Source organism: Antechinus flavipes, chromosome 3, assembly GCF_016432865.1.
Source record: "Antechinus flavipes isolate AdamAnt ecotype Samford, QLD, Australia chromosome 3, AdamAnt_v2, whole genome shotgun sequence".
Lineage (NCBI taxonomy): Eukaryota > Metazoa > Chordata > Mammalia > Dasyuromorphia > Dasyuridae > Antechinus > Antechinus flavipes.
Genome location: NC_067400.1, coordinates 424,315,389 through 424,330,040, shown reverse-complemented (window position 1 = coordinate 424,330,040; position 14,652 = coordinate 424,315,389). Strand labels below are relative to the sequence as shown.

Here is a 14,652-nt window from a genome sequence, read left to right as displayed (position 1 = left end):
AATTTTGATGGCTTACATTTATTTGGCATTTTAAAATTTGTAAAGCATTTTATGTTATCTTCTTTGGTCCCCCAATACCTCTTTAAAATACATGCTTTTATTATTCCCATTTTACAAATAAAGACTAGGAAGTAGAGACAAAGACACACATGCAGAAAAAGAGAGAGAGAGAGGAAAAAAGAGACAGAGACAGACAGAGACAGAGAGAGGCAGAGAGAGAGAACAGAGAAACAGAGAGACAGAAGTCACAGAGACAGAGATAGAGAGAAGCAGAGAGACAGACAGACAGAGAGAACAAAGAAACAGAGAGACAGACAGAGACAGAGAAAGGCAGAGAGAGAGAACAGAGAAACTGAGAGACAGAAGATCACAGAGACAGAGACAGAGACAGAGAGACAGAGACAGAAATTAAGTGACCTGGCTAGAATCATATAGCTTTAAGTGAATGAAACAAGATTTGAACTTTGGTTTTCTTAACTCAGATTCAATTCCATCTTATCTATGAAGCCTTCCCTATCCCCCATAAAACTTAACCCCTACCATATTCATGTGTTTTATAGCACTCTTATGGCAATCATTATATTCTTGTTCTATAGTCATTAATGTGCTTATCAAGAAGAACATGTGCATAATAAGGGTAAGTGAGGATTGTGTCCTCCATTTGTATACCACATAGTACCTGACTCAATGACAACCTCAAAGTAAGCACTCAGTAGATTTTATTTGTCAAAAGCAAAGGAATAGAATATCAGCTTTTGTCTCTAATTTTAAAGCAACAGGATTTTGAAAATAGAAGAGACTATATATACAATGAAATATAACTCACTCATTTCACAGATAAGGATATTGGGGCTCAAAAAGATTACATGATTGGCCCAAGGCAACACAACTGGGCAGCTGAATGGCTTGGACATAGAGCACCAGACGTGAAGTCAGTAAGAAACATGTCCCTGAGTTCGAATCTGGCCTCTCAATTCCTGGTTGTGTGACCCTGGCCAAGTCACTTAAATCTGTTTACTTCTATTTCCTCATCTATAAAATGAGGTAGAGAAGGAAATGGCAAACCACTCCACTATCCTTGCCAAGAAAATTCCAAATGGGATCACAAAAAGTTAGAAATAACTGACAGGAATGAATAAAAATTCACAACTAATTAGTGACGGATCCAATGCTATAAATCAAATTACCTGTCCAATGTCACCTCTAGGTGACATCACCTATCTTGATTTGGTCAATGAAATATGCAATGAAAATCTGTTTAACCTAAAGTTTCACTTTAAGGATTACATTTTTAATTAACCTATTGAAAATAACTACCTACTAGTATGAATAGAGTTCTGGATCTAGAGGCAGGTAGATCTGAGTTCACACCTCCTTCAGACACTATAACTCACTATAATTCTGTGACCCTAGGCAAATGTGTTTCAGTCTCCTCAGCTATAAAATGGGGGAAATAAGTAGAATCTACTTTCCAGGATGGTTAGGAGGATAAATTGAGATTATTTTTGTAAAGCACTTTGCCGAGTATCTGGCATTTAGTAAGTACTTAATCTGCTTCTAACCTATTATCTGATTTATGAGAATGTATCCCTAACCTTAGTCCTGGAAAGTACCAGACAAAGTGGGTCAAGTTTTTTTCCTAACAGACAGCAGAATCAGGAAATTACTGTTTACATTTTTTTTCATTCTTTTTATTATGCTTCAGTGAGAATCTCTTTCTTGCTCCAGTCTCACAACCTAGACTGAGCTAAAGCAAATTCTACAGACTCCAGAGAGTTTGTTTCCCAAGCTCAGACAGTGACAGGCTCCAAAGACTGCTTTACTGTCTATTATAAAAATACAGTGAAAGGATTTTTATATTATCTTTAATTTGTGATAGACAATCAAAGTATTTTCTGATAATTCTACAAAAAATACTTGTTTTTAAGAATTAAAAAATACTGCATTTATTATAGTTGAAAAACATTGAGGATCCCAAGTAAAGAGGTGTTTAAAGCCAAACTTATCAAATAAAAATTTTGAAAGAAGGAATTTCTTGTCTCAAAGAATTTCTTTGATTTTCTTTGAGACAAGACAGTCTCTTACTCATAGTGAAATAATAATAATAATTCTTGAAATTAGCAAATGTCTGACCTGTGCATATTTGCATACACTGGAAGTTCTAACCAAGAATCTTTTCCTGCAGAGTATGTCTTATTTCATTAAGAAAATCTAGGGAAGTCAATAAAATAGCATTGCCATGAAGATATGCCCCTAATCTAAGCCTCTGAGGCTAATTACAACAAATTCTTTTTCTAGAGTGTCTGCTCCAATTAAGTTCTTTTTTGAGAAAATTTGTTTTCAAAATAATTAACTAATATCATAATCATAAATTTTTCTCACACATAAAGCTCATGGAATTTTTTAGTTAGAGAATAAAGCCTAAAATTTTAGAGGAATATTTAAATCTCTGGCCTGGTTAAATTCTTTGTATTTCTAGAAAATGTCCTACATTTGTCTTCCCTATCATAGAATTTTAATATAGAGTCATGTATCATAAAACAATTATGATGATTTATAGTTTTATTTTTTAAATAAAACAAAATCAGGAAATAGAATGACATTAAAGAAATTGTGATAAAAATCAAGTAGAAGTGCCTATAAGCACCAGGTACATAGAGAGAGTTGGTGGGGAATTCAATCTTTTGCAGCTTTTCTTCAGAAGTCTAAGTGATAGTGTCAACTGGTAGGTTTACTGAGTTCTCTGTTCTATAGAGTAAAAGTTTGTCCACTGAAGCCAATCTATGTTGTTTTCAAAAAAAAAAATCTTGTTTTTTAATTGATATCTTTTTGTTTTCATATCATATTTATTTTTATGCCTTTTTAATATGCCTTCTTTCCCTCCTCCACTCAAAAAATTATTCTTCATAACAAAATCTTTAAAATAATAATAATTAGTATTTATATAGCACTTTAAGCTTTGTAAAGTACTTTACAAATATTATCTTATCTTATTCTCTATTACTAGCCCCATTTTACAGATAAGGAAACAGAGGAAAACAGTATTTAAGTGACTTATACAGGATTACACAGCTATATGGATTTAAACTCAGATCTTCCTGACTCCAAGTCCAACACTCCATTCACTGAACCACGTAGCTACAGAAGAAAAAAAAAAGCAAAAAAAAAAAATAATCAACATGTATCAATCATCCATCTTCCTACCTTCTTCATCCAATAAAGAATAGATGTATGATAGATAGATAGACAGAAAGACAGACAGATAGATAGATGAGAGACAAAAGAGAAAGAAAGAATGAGAGAGGGAGTGCAAGAGGGAGATTTATAGAATCCCTATATCTTCTAAAGACAGTCAAGCAAAACAATTCCTTAAATCATTTCCGAATGTGTCCCATATTCTTGCATATTAGCCAATCATCTTTCTGATTCATAAAGTAGACAGCGTTTATCTCTATCAATCCTTTGGAATCTTAGTCAGTAATTTAGCTAATCACAGACCTTGAGCCCCTGTTCCTGGAATCCACACTGCAAGATGTCTGAAGGGACCTCATTACCATCACATTGCATAGTTGTACCCAGTGAAAAAATGTTCTCTTTACAACTCTATTTCCTTTCTCTATTCCTCAGACTCATACAAAATTCTCAGCATGACTCAAATCCAACATCTACTTCAGTGCTCACAATAAATCAAATCTCTGCCAGGTAAAAGAGAGTATTGCTCTTCCACGACTACAATTCCCAGGATTCCTAGGGTTTCCCAGGTTTTTTTTTTCCCTTGATCCACATGAGAAGTCCAAATGGCCAGTTTTCTTGAGCACACACACACACACACACACACACACACACACACACACGATTGCCATCATTACTACTGGTGTACAAATCATTCTTATAATTTTCTTTAGTTGAGTAAGGGGAGAAAGGGAATTCTTTGAAATATTCGATAGCAAGAAATCCAAACAGAGCCTCTGGTCCCTGAGGATTTTAAATAACTTATTTCATTATGCCAACATAAAACACCTTAATTTGCTGGTTCATCATTTTCTTGTGATTACAGACATTAAAAAGACATTTTCTTCTTAATATTCCCAATTGGAGCACATATGAATTGTTTACCTCAGTGTGCTTATTCTTCATTCTTTCATGTAGTAAAATCAGTCTAAATTCTGAATGTATTTAACTAAATTCTTTTCTGTAATTCAATAATATCTCATTCTTAATAGTTATTGTGTTCTAACTCATTTCCTACTTTTGATAGGGTTCCTGGACTGGTAGATCAAGAGAGACCTGGTAAATTAAAAAGTCCCTGGATTTCATCAAGGTATGTAAAAAATTATGTCATGATATCCCTGTAGATGACATGGAGAAATTTGAGTTGGATGAGAGCACAATTAGGAGGATTCTTAACTGGTTGAATTACTGTACTCAATGTGTGCCTATTAATAGATTGATGTCAACTAGGAGATAGGTCTCTTGGGATGTGGTACAGAGTTTAGTCTTTAGCCTTACCTTGTTCATCAAATCAGTGGAATACATAAAAGTCATGCTTATCTGAATTACAGGTAACACAAAGCTGAAAGGGATAGTTAATATGATAAATGACAGAATCAAGGTTCACAGTGATTTTAACAGGGTAGACAAATGAGTAGAAACCAACAAGATGACATTTAATAGGGATTAATTTAAGTTCCTGCATGTAGACTCAGGGAAAAAAGTCACTTTAGGATGGCAGAGATGTGGCTTAACAGAAGTTTTTGTGAAAAAGCACTGGAGATCTAAGGTGACCACAAGTTGAGGGTGAGTCAATATATGGTGCAGCTGCTTAAAAAAAGAGAAAACTAATGGTGTTAGATTGCATTTACATTACCATATAGATTTAGTACTCTACTCTGCTGCACTCAGACCTTATTTAAAACTTTGGGTTCTAGTCCCAATTACTGCATTTTAAAGGAGACTGAAAACATGAAGAGCCTATGGAAGAGGACAATATGGATAGTAAAGGTTTGGGAAACCATGGAATGTGAAAAATGATTAAATAAACTGGGAAGATCTATCATAGAGACTGCTCCCTCCCCAAATCTCCCATACAGCCCTGAAATTGTCTCTAAATTGCTACTTTGCTGCCTTATTATGTCTCTTTTTCTTGATCCCCCAAATTTATCTGGGGTCAGACTCTGTCCTATGTGTTTTATTGAGTTAATCAGATTTGTTTCCTAAGTAGCTAGGTGGCCCAATGGAAGGAATACTGGCTCTAGAGTCATGAAGACCTGAGTTCAAATTTAGCCTTGGACACTGATTAGTTGTGTGACTTCAAATAAGTCATTTAAACCTCTTTGCCTCAAGTTTCCTCATTTGTAAAGAGGGGATACTAGCACCTACTTCCCAGTGGAGATCAAATGAGGTATTTGTAAAGTGCTTAGCCATCTAAGTCATTCTGATCTTTATCTGGCCACTGGTCCCAGATGGCTCTGGAGGAGAAAGTGACACTGGTGACTGCACAGCCTGTTCTCACTTCAATTCACTTGCACATCATGGTTTCACCTTACTGAAGCCATGGTCCTCTTGAAGAACTCACGGTAAACAACAGCAACAAGAGCAATACCAGGGACATAACAGTTGCCACATAAATACCTATTTCCTTCCCTTTTCCCTCCTGTACTCCATCTCAGTCAGATTAACTCTTTATATTCTGTCCTAAATCCTCATTCAGCTCTTTCTCTCTGTGTATGTTCCTATCCCTGTTTCTGTTTGTCTGCCTGTCTCTCTTTCTTTCTCTATCTCCATTTCTTTGTATGTGTCTCTCTCTGTCTCTGTCTCTTTGTCTCTCTATTTTCCTATCTTCTCTCTTTCCCTGTTTCTTTTTGTCTCAGTCTCAGGGGTAAGGCGGGGAGAGGGAGATGTACATGTAAGACGCACATTTAATTTTACACCTAATCATTAGCATTTTCTCAAGTCTAGACAGTCAACATTAAATTAAGCCCAAATGTGTAGCATTTGCCTATTTCAAATGGTGGGGGGTGGGGGGGAGGGAGTAAATGCTTACTCTGAACATTTAATCAGGTCTCTGGAACCTTTCAAGCTGGCTCCAGCTCTCTGCCATCTCTGCCACCAAATATGCATAAATCTTGTTGATCCCTTTGTCATATTCTGTTAACCTTGTCAAAGTCTAGAGCTCCTCCTTGAATTCTAACAGGAGTAAATAATTTCTGAGGTTGCTTCTAACTCTTAAGAATTTGTTACTCTTTTCTGCAAACCTGAAAAGCAATATAGTTCCACTTTCTTTTTTTCCCCTACAAATTTCCTTGAAGTTGTAAGTCCATTGAATCATCACTGTTCACTTCCAGTGACTGCGTCCTAATTATATCTTCATTTGGAGTTTTGACTACTTTTTACACTACTTTCTGTTATATTTCCCTCTTGTGCCAGTAATACCTAATGAAGTTGTTGGGAGGAAAGTCTTTTGTAGAATTTAAAGATGAATTATTCAAAGGAAGCATGGGAAGTAGAGAGTACTAGACCCTGAGGCAGATTCAAGTCTTGGTTTGATTACTTACTAACTCAGTCAGGCATTTAACTTCTCTGTGCCTCGTTTTCCTTACATCTCAAATGGGGATAACTCACTGGACAGGAGAAATGTTTTATAAATCTTAAAGTATTATGTCAATATGAACTGTGATTTACTTTCCTCCCCTCGAAGGCACATACCCATCGGACTACATAGAGGAGAGGGCATCAGTAGCAAGCATAAGAGAAAAAAAAATCAACTTTTCCTTTGAGGGAAGCACAACTTTGTGTACCTTTTGAAGCCATCATAACAGCACTTACTCTATTCTAGCTAAAATAAAGTTATAACTGCCTCAGCTGTGCTAACCCTCTTCTCAGATATGCTAATTTGGTACGTACAGGATGCTATGTGACTATTATGGGAAAACATGCCTTCAGAAAGTCACAGAACATAACCATGAACTCTTAGAGGCAGAAGAGTCCTTCAATTATTGTTGTGCTTTCTCTCCTTCAAAATACAACTCAAGTTCCACCTTTTCCCTGAAGTCTTCCAGACCACCCTTCCTAAAAATGAAAGCTCCTTTCTTCATGATACCTTGTTTGACTTTTTTTTTTTACATTTACCATAACTCTATCTTGTGTTATGGTTATTTCTCTATGTCTTATTCTACGTTCCCGCTAGAATATAAACCTCTTGAGGATCAGGACTTTGTTATTTTCCATCTTTATATCACTATAGCCCATCACCAAACTTCATTACCTCTCAAAGCAATTTGCTACATTTTTATACAATTATATTTTTTGGAAATTGTTACTTGTATTAAGGCAGAATCTGTCTCTTTGCAGTTTCTAGTGTCTCCTTAAAGCTTCTCATTGGTCAGTCAATTAATAAACATTTACTAAGTGCTTACTAGTTGCCAAACAATGTTCTAAGGACTAGGCAGACTAAAAAAAGACCAATAATCATGTACAAACAAGCTAAATAAACAGGATAGGTTTGAAATAATCAGCAGAGAGAATACATTAGAATCAAGAAGGGGTTGAAAAAAGGCTTCTGTCAATTTCTAGGACTAGAAAGAAGGCAGAGATTATTTCCTTCATGCATTATATCCTTCATCCCCATATCTCCCTATATCACATCATTATCATGATCCTCTCAATGTCTTTCTTCTCTAGATCTTGACCATAGATGTGTTTATGGAAGTACAATCATATTCCCTCTCTCCTTTTTGGAGGGGGGAATAATTCAAGAGATGATCTTTTCTCCATGAAAATCTACTTCCCCATGAATATTTGGATAACTGATCTCAGTTGGCACTGTACATACAACTCTCAATGAGTTACACAGTTAATACACAACAGTGAGTGAGGAAATAGCAGTGAGTAAATATATTGCCTGTACTGAAACTCTGGGGACACTGGCCTTCATGCTGTTCCTTGCACACTACATTCCATTTCCAGATCCCTCCCTTTTCATTGACTATCCTCTATGCTTGAAATATTCATCTTTCTCATCTCTGCCTTCTGGTTTTCTATTGTTGTTCAAGACTCAGAAAGGATTCTACCAAGAATCTGCAAGCCTCTGAAAGAGGCTTTTTCCAGTCCCCAGGTCATTCCAGTCACTGGTAGTTCCTTTCAACTGAGATTACCAAATATTTATACTAAATATATATTTTATATAAAAATTTATTTTACATTTTAAATTTATTTTACAAAATGTATTTTATGCTATATTTATGTATGTAGCTGTTTACATGTTGTTCTCCCAATAATATTAGAGCTGCTTAAGAACAAGAACCATGTTTTTGCCTATATTTGTGTCCTTAACACCCATAATAATGTCTGGAACATTGAAAATGTTTAATAAATTTTTGAATCTCTGCCTATCCCACTGCAATAAAGATTGTACTTAGACATAAAAGAGAAATGCAACCAGCTAACAAGAAGACTATCTAGGATATATAGCTGCTTCAGAAGAAAGTACTATTTTCCTTCGCCATAAATCTATTTGAAGGTGTAACAAGTGGCCCATTAAACCACACTCACACTCTGTGATTGTACCTCCAGTTACACCCTCATTTGAAAGTGTGACTGCCTCTCACACTAAGGTACCTTCTGGGACAGGAGGCAGCCCATAATCTGTTAAATTGTTACAATTCCATTTTAATGTGCTAGTGTTTGAAGTACCCTTGAAATTATATTCCCTGCTATATACTACCTCAATAACTTCATCCCTTAACTCTTGACAGTCAACCTTCCTCCTCCTTCTCTCTTACTTCCCTCAATTACCACCTCCCTTTAGAGTAGTTAAGAATTTTTTTTACTATGTAAAGCACATTCTGTCTAACTTCCTACTTATCTGCATCATGAGCCTAATTTGCCCAGATGAGGAAATATTTTGATGCTAAGAGTATCTATATTGTCTCTCCCTCCCCCCACCACCTTTTTCTCTTTGGGAAATATTACAATTAAAATCACTCATAAGGATCCAACAAAAACCATAGAGACAATGATGCTTCAAAAGAGACAGCTTTTCAATGCAGGATGATAGATGTCCCAGTAGTGATTTAAAGTGCATCTATGCTTAAATTCTATATCCCAAGGCACTGAAAAGGATACAGTAAATGTTTCTGGTAGAAATGTACCTCCATGCAAATTAGGCATTTATTCGTTAAGGTCAGAAATATGTGGCACTCACTAAAAATAGTAAATATTAATGTATTCTGAAGAAAAGGAAGAAAGGAAGGAAAGAAAAAGGAAAAGGAGAGGAAAGGAGAAGAGAGCTGAGGAGAGGAAAAAAGAGGAAAGGAGACTAGAGGAGAAGAGAGGAAAAAAGAGGAAAGGAGAGGAGAGGAGAGGAAAGGAAAGGAAAGAGGAAAAGGAAGAGGAGGGAATGAGGAAGGGAAGGAGAGAAAGAGAGGATAGAAGGAAGGAGAGAGGGAAATAAGGGGGAAAATATTAAATGAAAGATTAAAAAGCAATATTTTAGTTGGAATATTAAATAATATTTTGCTTTTCTAGCAATATTTTGTTTTTTGATTTTCTGCTAAAGCGTTGCTCTGGTACCTCATTGGCATATGGAAGTAATTTGGAGTCATCTAAGAATAAGTCAGCATCACACAAGTTATTGTTGGTTCTTCCAATTTGGAAATGCTTTGAGTATGGACTTAGTAACAGATTGTGTGGAAGTCAATCATACTATCCTTGCCAACTTCTGAGAGATTCTTTACAAGTGAGACAGCATGTGATAATGGATAGAACGCTAGACTGAAGCAAAAAGGCCTAGTTTCGAGCCCCACTTCGGTTACTTAAGAACCTGGGCAGGTTTGTTAACCACTTTGGAAACTGGTTTCCTCATCTGTAAATACAAGGACTGTTCATGGTGACTTCTAAGGTCTCTTCTAGGCGTAAAGGATGATTACCAGTTATTGAGTTTTTTTCAGCCACAGCAATTCATGAAAAGTATTTCTTAAATTGTAGAAAAGTGGTTTCTATGCCATGTAAGGACATGTGCACATGGAGGGAACCACAGGTCCTTTCCATAAAGAATTAGATGTCGTTTTTTATGCCAGTCTACTCCCACTAGGAAAAGTTCACAAGATCTTCAAGAGCTAGTTTTGTGTTAAAAATCCATCACTTCTAAATTACTAAATAGTTTCCAAAAAATAATTTTGCCCTAATTTAAAGATAAATTTTAATTTCAATAATCAATAACTGTAGGAAAGATACTATACCTCAGTACTCTCTGAAAAACCAATTGAGAAACTGATAAATAAGGCACAGCATTTTACCCTCCCATAGTGTTTTGTTATCACTTAGTCCTGATCAGATCTCTTACAGTCTGCCATGAAATAGTTAGCTACTACCTATTGGGGATGGTGAAACAGGCTTTGACAAAATGAAATTATTTATGGCTTCACAAGAACTAAATGCAAAGCTTGCCTACAACACTTTCTAGCCTGATGACAGGATTGTGGTAAGGAAAGTGTTATGAAAACTGTAAAACATATATGAGTTGTTTTGTTGTTGGATGACAATGTGACATAATGGATGGTCTCAAAACTAGACTAATCTGTGTACAATCCCCACTTTAATAGAGACTAGCTGTTTCAAGTTGTTTAACTTCTCAGAACCACCAGGCAACTCTCTTTAGCTATGGAGAAGTTGTGACTATACATTGGTTTAAAATATTCCTTCCCCAGAATTGCCATTTCCCAATGAAGTCACAAGTTTGCACCCAAAAAAATTTATTATTATCATTCTCATCTTTATTTCGATAAGTTTCAAATAGAAATGGTACTGAGACAAGTCACTATCCTATTATTCTTTTATGTTCACTGTTTTACAAACTATTGCACAGCTGGACAAGATAACTGCTTTTTTGTAGTAGGATAAAAGCATTAGCCTGGAAGCTCATCCTCTGTAGATTCACTGTAAGCATCCCAGCAGCACAAGTCCAGTAGCAGATAGGACAATAAGGATGTACCTTATCTTATGCCTAAATGATTTAGATCGTCTCTTACTGGGCTTCTGTATTTTGAAAGCTTTTGTTAGCATTTTTGAAATCTTAATACATTGCTTATGTATTCTATGAATATTTGAAATCTATTAAAAAGTTCCTTGATTTGTCATTTATCAGTGTTATGTACAGGCAATGATGAGGAACATTTGATCCATGATAATGCTCTAGTTCTACTAAAATCTATTCTGTAGGATATTTAGGGATCTGTGGTGATAATTCAGCTTTTTGCTTTACTTCAGTTCATGCAAGTTAATGAACTTCTGAGGTATAATTCTGTTCATCAGGTCATGTCTTTTTATATATTTGATAGCTAGTGTTTTCTAGTCAAAGGAATTTCAAGTCAAAAAAAAAAGAACTCATTTCAAAGCTCATAGAAAATAATATCACTCACCAGAGAATTTGCTGTTGTTGTTGTTGCTGAAACCACTGTTATTTCATTCTTACATTTTTGATAGAGAAATCTGTAAAACATTTATTTAAAATACTATTCTTAAGTACTTATGGATCAATGTTGGGTGGATGTGGGCAACACTTATCTCTGTAATGATGCTCCAGCTCCAGTGCAGGTTATTTATTGATTCTTAAGGATATTTTGAAGTTTGTAATTCCAAGGCAGGGATTGGTTTTCCTGTTAGTTTATAAAGGCAGAGAGCTTCTGGCAAATCATTCTAGCTACTTGATTGTACCTCTGTAAATATCCAAAGAAATGCTGAAATTGTTTCGATCTAAAATAATGTCATACAACTTCTGGAATTTCCTTTCGTATCGTTAACATCTTTTTCAAAGAAAATCAAATAGAAACAATACTGGGACTAATCAGTATAATCTTATTTTATAACTAGTATTCTACAAACTATTACACTGATGGATAAAATAATTGTTTTTTGTACTTGAATGAAAACATTAGGTTTTAAGCTCATATTCTGTAGGCTCACAGAAAGAATTATTAGCACAAATCTAGTAGCAGACGTAGGGCAGGTGAGGGCCTCAAGTTGGGAAGGTTCATCTTCCTGAGTTCAAATCTGGTCTCAGATACTTCCATCTGTGTGACCCTATCCAAGACACTTAATCCTTTTTACTTCTGTATTCTCATCTATAAAATGAGCTAGAGATGGAAATAGGAAACTACTAGTTTCTTTGCCCAGAAAATCCCAAATTATGTCATGAAGAGTTGGACATGATTGAAAATGACAAAACAATGCCATTTACATAGATAGTGAGCCTAATAGGATGGTCAGCAGTAACAGCTACAGTCCAGAATATTCCTGGATTCTGTTATTGGGAGTCAAAATCTGAGTGAATATCACCAACTTGCTTATTAGGAGTCTGTATCAGTAAACCTGATGCTACTACTTCTCCTGGGTGATAAATCTCTTATTATCTACTTGTATTAGTGACTGATACCAAGAACACAATTCCCTCATCCTATACCCCCATGGTTTTGATCTCCTTTGCTATCTAGCTGGAAATGATTAGAATATGAAGTGATGAAGTGAAAATATAATATGAAATATTCACATGCATTCCATCTTTTGCTGGATGCAGTTTGTCCCCTCAGGAAAAGTGGCAATGGGTTGGGCTGAGCCAAGCAGGACTGTGTCTGGCCGAGTATCTCCCATCTGCCCCAAAGCAGCAATTTCCATCTGTGGAATGTGCTGTGCGCCAGAACAAGGCAACTGCCAATTCCTGTTGCCTGCCTAATCTCCCATCTGGAATATGGAGAGAATTCAGTGCAAAAAAGAACAACCTACCCTTTGACCTCATGCCTTCAATCTCCTGTCACATCTGTCCCCTCGAAGGAAGAGGAAAGTTGGTGGGGAATGGAACTTTTTTCTGTTGCTATGTAGGTATAACTTCCATCTCTTCCTACATCCCTTTCTTGTATATTCTTCAACTTTTGGAGAGAAGAAGAAAAATGGAGCAAAACCTTTAATCAGACAATATGATTATACCTATCATCTCATATTGTACTTGCTGATCTCCAGTCTCCTTTAAAAAATGGAGTAGCATCCTCTGAGCTGATCACAGATGGTCATAACCTTGACATCCCAGTGATTCTGAGCTCCTATAATCATTTGAACTCTATTCACTACCTCCCATCACCTGATTCCTAATTCCTATGTTCTTCAACTCTCGCATTCCAGAATTTCAACCAAACACGACTCAGTTCTTCTATAGCACCCTGTGAAATATCCATTCTATAATCAAAAAGTCTCCCTTCTGACCAGCAGGATGAATACAGAGAGGACTGGCGAGACTTACATGAACTGATGCTGAGTGAAATGAGTAGGACTAGGAGATCATTATATACCTCAACAATGATACTGTTTGAGGATGTATTCTGATGGAAGTGGATCTCTTCGATAAAGAGAGCCTTAATTGATCAAAGATGGACAGAAGCAGCTACACCCAGAGAAAGAACACTGGGAAATGAATGCTTGCATTTTTGTTTTTCTTCCCGGGTTATTTCTACCTTCTGAATTCAATTCTCCCTGTGCAACAAGAAAACTGTTTGGTTCTGCACACATATATTGTATCCAGGATATACTGTAACCTATTCAACATGTAAAGGACTGCTTGCCATCTGGGGGAAGGGGTGGAGGGAGGGAGGGAGGGGAAAAATCAGAACAGAAGTGAATGCAAGGGATAATGCTGTAAAAAATTACCCTGGCATGTGTTCTATCAATAAAAAGATATTAAAATTAAAAAAAAAGTCTCCCTTCAACTTAAATCTTTCCTCTCCTACTACTTTCATTTACCAGTTATTATTAAAATCTGGCTTTCCCCAATGGCACAATCGCCCTGGCCACCTTTTCTAATACTGACTGCATCTTCATTCACTCTCCTTGACTCAGTGGTCAAAGCTGGGGCATTTGGATACTTCTTGGTGACTTCTATGGGCATGGTTCTCTTTTCATAATCTATTACTTAGTAACTTCTCCTCCTTTGAGGTTCATGCTCTTATTATCTACTATTCAATCCAAATTCTGATAACTATTGTTTCAAGACTTCCAGATCACACAACCTTCCTTTCCCAACAAGTTTGCTATGTGGGTCATAGTTTTTCACTCCTCTCAAAACTCCACATTCTCAGCCAAGAACCTTGCTTCCTATTTTATAAAGTGAGAGCATGTGTTCTCTCTTCTCTTCTCCTCTCCTTTTCTCTTCTCTTCTCTTCTCTCTCTTCTCTTCTTCTCTTCTCTTCTCTTCTCTTCTCTTCTCTTCTCTTCTCTCTCTTCTCTTCTCTTTTTTCTCTTCTCTTCTCTTCTCTTCTCTTCTTCTCTTCTCTTCTCTTCTCTTCTTTCTCCATATTATATCTCTCCTTTGCCTTCTGCCACTATCTATTCCTATAACTCATCTGCCCTCTGTGGCTAAACTAGTTGAAAAGATCATTTACAATAGATGCCTCTACTTTCTTTTCTTTCACTCTCTTTTCCAGAACCAAGAGAACACTGTACACAATAACAAGATTATATGATCAGCTGTGATGGACTTGGCTCTTTTCAACAATGAAGTGATTCAAGGCTGTAATGTTTTTTTCTAAAATATAATGTACTCTGAGAGCAGGTTTCTTGGGAGGCTCCTGGAGGCAACCTTCCTTTCAGTTCAATCACCCCAAATGCAGC

General features: G+C 36.2%; 1 protein-coding gene across 1 annotated transcript in view; it reads left to right on the top strand.

The window, feature by feature from the left end:
- The window catches only part of B3GALT1 (beta-1,3-galactosyltransferase 1), a 595,978-nt gene that overhangs the window by 305,635 nt on the left and 275,691 nt on the right, over positions 1–14,652 (top strand). Inside the window, exon 4 of the mRNA XM_051986229.1 lies at positions 4,259–4,321. The gene's annotated coding sequence lies outside the window, so the exon portion shown is untranslated. The remainder of the gene's footprint in view (positions 1–4,258; positions 4,322–14,652) is intronic.